General features: G+C 41.0%; 1 pseudogene; it reads right to left on the reverse strand.

The window, feature by feature from the left end:
* Positions 1 to 2,691: 2,691 nt before the first annotated feature.
* LOC105032261 (uncharacterized) lies at positions 2,692 to 4,866 on the reverse strand (annotated as a pseudogene).
* Between the last annotated feature and the right edge of the window lie 1,375 nt (positions 4,867 to 6,241).

The following is a 6,241-nucleotide window of genomic DNA, read 5'->3' on the forward strand; positions in this document are numbered from 1 at the left end:
AGGCAGCGGGGCCTAGATTGTGACCAAAAATTCTAAACCTGAAATCGGAGTCAGCCAATTATAGGCATCGATGCAATAAATTTAATTGATCATCGACGATATTAACCTTATATCATGTTGAAATCGATGATCCCTATGCCAAAAGTCTCTTATGATGATATACCCACTTTTTTTCTTTTTTTTTTTTAAGTTTTTCTTGCATTTAGCTCTTTTATTTTCTTTATGATGATTTCTAAGTAAAACTAATGTCTGCTACTATGATTCTGATGCACACCAAACAACATCAGTCATGCATTGCGTTGCATTTATCACATGTAACCCTAACTTTCTCTCATCAATGCAATAGTTGGGCTAAGGACAACTGATCTAAAAATTATTTGGCCATAATTGCAGGAAAAAATAATTTGGCCATATCATTGAGTAAGCTTCCTCAGATAACATCACATGCTGCACCTCTAGCAATGAATAGTTCTGGCTAAAATGTTGGAAAAAAGGGCCAAGTTAGAGATTATCTACCTAGGCTTAGGAAAGGCCCAAAGGCCCAAACCATGGCCTTTCTTGAATGATAAATTTTATATCTCTAGTAATACAGATTAACATATAACCTGGCTTTGTTTTTTAGCATCTAAATACAAGTAAGCATTAGCTATATTATGGCTACTCAGTGTTAGATGGAGGCCTTTAATTACATATCAACATAGAGCCAAGTTACATGCTGCTTTGGCAATGCTATGTCCAAAATTTCCCATAAGATATCCCCAAATTTAGTGCTTCTCGCAAGTTGAGGTAACTCCACTGTTTGATTTATGAATGCTTTCGAATTGAAATGACTAACTTAACTTTTTCTTTTCCTTAGTCATGTCAGGCATGGCTCACATGTTTTACATAAGCATCCAATCATGGAAAATATTCCTCTAATGCGACATCGAATCCACATGAAAGAATCAAAGAAAGCAATGATAGAGAAGTGCTGCAAGAGCTATACCATGCATTATCAAACAATCTCTGTAGTCTGAACTTGTCCAAGTGTAACTAAAATACTATAAACTGTAGAGGTTTCTATCTGTTGAGAGAAGCAAATCAAGTTGTGAAGCTATTAGCCTGATTGATAAAGACATCCATTACACTCAAAGCGTAGGGTAGTGCAAGAATTGTCCTTATCTTTTTGGTATTCTTGTTAATGAAAAGAATATAAGCTCTCTGTGTCTGATGTATTGTCTCAATCATAATAATCAAAAACTAAACATTTGTTTGCTTCAAGCTATTAACAGGACCTTCCTAAGTTGCCTATCATATATACATATTGGCTAACCAAACTATGTGCAATTCATAATATTATTCAATGTGGTTCCAAAATTTCAATCTTTATTTGTTTATCTTACATGGTGCTAAGTAATCTCTCTCTCTCTCTCTCTCTCTCTCTCTCTGATAAGCTCTAGACTAATCTTATCCAAAAGACAACTCTTAGACAACCAGATGGATCAGATTGTTTGTGAAAAGATCTACTGCTGCTATTTTTTGGTAGAATCTCATAAATTAAACTTTGATGTGGAGATATCATATGTGTATGTTTTTGTATGAGAGTGGAAAGCAGGAGCGAGAGAGAGGTCTCCTCATAAAGAGTCCAACAAGTCTAAGAAAAGTAGGCAAGAAAAAGGCATGGGCAACAAAAGGATGATGGGCTGTCTGGACTCCAGACTCTAGAGAGGGAAGAGAGTGCATGAGAAGCATTAACCTTTCACAACATAGATAATAAGTACAATCCTATTTGTCTAAAGCAAGAAAAGACACCAACATGGGTGAGTGAGATAGGTTGTCATATGTTATGGTGGACAGATGAACAACCAATTTGATATCACATGCTGTCATGTATATTATATCTATATCCTTGGTAAAGGCCATTAACCATGTTTGCTAAAGATTTCACAACCAATCATTTCAACCCTAGCCTGTGCCGCATCCATGAACCCTAGGTTAGTTCATGGTTTTATTAGTCGAAGGCAGTCAGTTGGCATGCTTCCATATTTTTCCACAGTTTACCTACAGCCTGGAATTTATTATTTAAGCCTCAATGTCATACAAATCCAAGCAAGCAAAGAGCTAAAGCTACATTGCTTCTGTCTGGCTGGTGTCCTTTACTCAGAAAAATCTTAAGAAGAGAGTGACAAGATACTCCAGCGCTATTAGTCCAGCCACTAAATAAAATATTTATTAGAATGTCAAAGATAATATCAAGTAACCGTAAATGTACTTAAGGTTTTCTTGGCATTTTCCTTCTTTTTTTTCTCTTTTGATTCATGAAACCCAAGATGACAAAGAGTAAATGAGATCACATAGAGTATAAACTATTGCTTACATTTTATCGAGAACAGGCAAAGCAATATCCAAAGAGAAGATCCCAAATTTTTTCTTCATACGCTTCAGGTTAGTGAATTTAGAAAGGGGATTAGTTAAGAAAATCATCATAACATTTCAAAAGCAAATAGAGGAGCATTGCTTGCTGACTTCTTCAACATTTAAAAATTGAAAGGAGAGAAAAAAAAGGAAAGGGAGAAAGAATGAAGGTACACTGAGGATGTGAAAGCTAATTTTCTGTGAGAAACAGAAGACAAGAGCAGAAGATCTCAAGTGGCATTCTTCTATTCTAATGCTTCCCTGAGCCCATTAATTATGAACCATGATTGCCCAAAGTGATACCAATGAGACACTTTGAAGACCACCAATGCACAGAAGGAAAAAAGAAAAGGAATACATTCTAGCATTGAAGTAAATCTCAATTGCTCCAAAAAACAACCCACTCTTTCAACACTTCGATTGGCTCATCTATCATTAGTAATTCAACAGAGATTCATTCTGAGTCCATAGAAAATGGAACATAAATTTTTGAAAATTCTAAGAGATTTGGATTCTTCAATCAGGAAGGGAAAAAGAGACTTACCACTTCAACATTTGGAGCTAGTAAATGTAGCCATGGCCTTGCCAGCATATCCAAAAGAATTAATTGAATAAAACTGCAACAAGTATCTGATAAATATATACAATCTCTGCATCTTCTTCATCAATTGGAGATCAGGCCCCAGAGTGGCTCGCGCCTGTGATTTCTTCCAACCCACCAAGACCTGAACTTAAGATTCCCTTCAGTATTATTATAACCTTCATCGGTGGGAGCTGGGAGGTTGAGATCAAGCACATCCGGCATCCCCGGTGGCTGCTGCTGAATTACAATAGTCTGATGAGTGAGGTCTGCACCATCGGAGCTCACAACCAAGTGGGACTTCTTGTGACCCCCTAAAGCTTGGCTTGATGAGAAAAGGTTGTGACAGATTGGGCATTCATGGTCCTTGACCTTCTTTGATGCTTCAGAGCTAGTATCAATGCCAACATTCTTGTCCACCAATTCTTCCAACTGTGCGGGCTTAATAGAAGCTTCTGTCTCCAAGCTGTTATTACTGCCTTCAGTCCTTGATACTAACAGGACCTTGATCCTTTTGTGGCTAGCTCGGTGACCTCCGAGAGCTTGGTAAGAAGGGAAGAACTTGTTGCATGTAGTGCATTCATACCGGCCTCTTTTTATAGAAACCTTACTGAAATCAGCTTTGGAAGCACCAAACTCAGACCTTGATCCTGATTTGCTATATTTCCCAGTTCCTGAGTGCCACTGATCGAATCTCGTCTTCCTCCCTAATTCAGCAAGACAACAACTCAGATCCTTCTTCTTGAGAGAGCCTTTTCTTGATGCTTCATCGGCATGCTCGAATTCATCCGTATCCGAAGTATAGGCCTTTGGCTTCTTGAACTCATCATCCTTAACAAAACCATCATCATCAGAAACATCAGATTCCACCTTCTTTAGTCCATCTCTCCTATCCCCATATCTTAAAGAAATGAATTCAGATCTCTTCTTTCCCTTCCCAATCTCATCTCCCTCAGAGTCTAAATTCTTCAACACCACTGAATTCTTATCGGACTCGGCGGTCGAGCTAATGCTGCTCCAAAACCCGGTGTCCCTCGACAGCATCATGAGGCTCAGTGCCACATCCTCCTGCTCCTTCTCAAGCTCCAACACCTGAGTCGATGAGGCTGGGATCAACGCCACTCGTCTTGATCTTCTTCTCCTTCTGGGAATCATCACCTCATTGTCAGATTGGCCTCCTGCACTCCATGCGCCCTCCTGCTCCTCCAATTCTTTCTCTTCCTCCTCCCCCTCCTCCAAATTATGGTGAGACTTATCTGGATGGCACCTCATGTGCCCAAAGAGAGACTTCAAAGAAGGGAAACCTTTCCCACACTTCCTGCAGAGCTTGTCATGCCCCGGGGAGCCGTCGCTGCCAGAGCCCGATAGCCTCCAGGTCTTCTTGGGGTTCTCCCTCAGGTCATAGCCAGCTCCTACCCCAATGGAGCTCCTGCTGCTCTGCAGCCTCGCCTCGACCTCGGCACAGGAGTTCGATGCTAAGTGAGACCTCATGTGGCCTCCCAAAGATCTCCCACAGGGGAAGCTCTTCCACAAACCCTGCAGCAGTGCTTCAACTCCTGATCTCTCTCCATCTCCTTTAGAAACAGGGGAGCTAGCAAGATGAAATTTTGATCCAGAAAGCAAATCAAAGAGCTAAAAGTGACAGCAAAAGCCAATTAGATCTATCAAATCCGGATCTCTGGATCGATTTGAGAAGAAACGATTATAGATTTCATGGCTACCTCGGATCTAATCGCCAACTCTGCTCTACTTCCAATCACTCCGTTCTCCTTATTAGAGGGTGAGGTGAGAGAGGTTAGATGCGATTTTTAAGCTGTGGGGAGGGGGAGAGGGTAGTAGCACTCTAATTCCCATTGTTTGTATTATTTTATTTGGTGTCTTTGGGAGGAGAAATCCATGCATGGAAGCAAAGGAGGAGAAAGGGAGGGGACGGGTGGGAGCACGTGTACTCAACCAAGGATCCTACGCCAGCTGATCAGACGGCCTTTGATCATGCCACGTGGCCTATCGTGTCCTATTGGTGGTTGGGATCCCTTTGGCCTCACTGCCTCCCTAACCATTCCTTCCCTCGTCCTGCTGTCATGGGGGTAGAGCGTAGTGGAGTGGTATTCAGTCCAGAGCAGCAAAGAGCAAGTGGTTCGTAACCTGCATTGGTTACGTGACATGTGGGGATTGGTTGCTTTTGGTGTTTGGGTTGTGGGGAGGAGGGTCCCCGGTTGGTCCTAATCGATGGCTCCTTACGTGATTTGGGGGAACTCCAACGAAGGGGTCCTATGCGTTTTGGATGATCTGGACCGTCTATGTCATGGCCCGGTTCATTGGACCTTCAACCCAGCCCAATACATAAAAAAAAATAATAAAGAAGAGAAAATAGAGGAGAAGACTCCCAAAGGGATTTCTTCCTCCTCTCATCGACTCCCAATCAGAGTCGGAAAAGGGTCCCTCTGACTCTATTTAAAGGGGAGACCCTTCCCTTTTCTCATGAAGAAAATCAGAGCCAAATAGTGAGGATCGCCAGAATCACTCGTAAGAGACCGTCATCATGCTCGCCACAATTTCTCGCCACAGCAGTCATCGAAGCTCGAGGTAAGCTCGATTTCTCTCCCTCTCTTCTCCTCCTTCTTCCGTGCTCATGTGCACGATCGTCGGTGACCGGAGTTGTCGGATTTTGTTGTGAAAGAACTTCTATTTTTATCCTCTTTTCTTCAGCTTTTCGGTGCCGGGGTCGCCATCGCCACTAGTTTGGATCCCTCCAAGCTGCCCATCTCACCCTTTTGTCATCGATCAGTTTCATGCCGATCGACCGCCGACCGACTAATCGAGGGGATTGTGAGGTCCCCTGTTTTGGCCCAAAGGAAGCTGCAGCAAAAAAAAAAAGAAAAAAAAAGAAAAAAAAAAAGAAAAAAGAAGAAGAAAAATAAAAAAAAAATATATAGACTCTCTCTCTCTCTCCCCCTCTTTTTTTCTTCTACTTTTCTTTCTCTCTCTAGTCTCTCCTACTTTCTCTCTCTAATTTCTTTCTCTAGATAAATCTCTTCCTAATTTTTCTAGAATTTGAGAAGAATGATAATGAATTTAAATGATCCTAGTGATGAATTTTTGATCTGTAATCGTCGACGGTACACCGACACCCACTTTGATCAAATCAGATATTTTTTAGATTTTATTTTTATGATTTTATTGAATTATCCATATGATAATTTCAGTATGTTTTGATCTGATCAATTAGATTTATTGAATCTATCGTCTAAAAGTTCAAGATGAATT

The sequence above is a fragment of the Elaeis guineensis genome, chromosome 10, assembly GCF_000442705.2.
Source record: "Elaeis guineensis isolate ETL-2024a chromosome 10, EG11, whole genome shotgun sequence".
In the NCBI taxonomy this organism is placed as follows: domain Eukaryota; kingdom Viridiplantae; phylum Streptophyta; class Magnoliopsida; order Arecales; family Arecaceae; genus Elaeis; species Elaeis guineensis.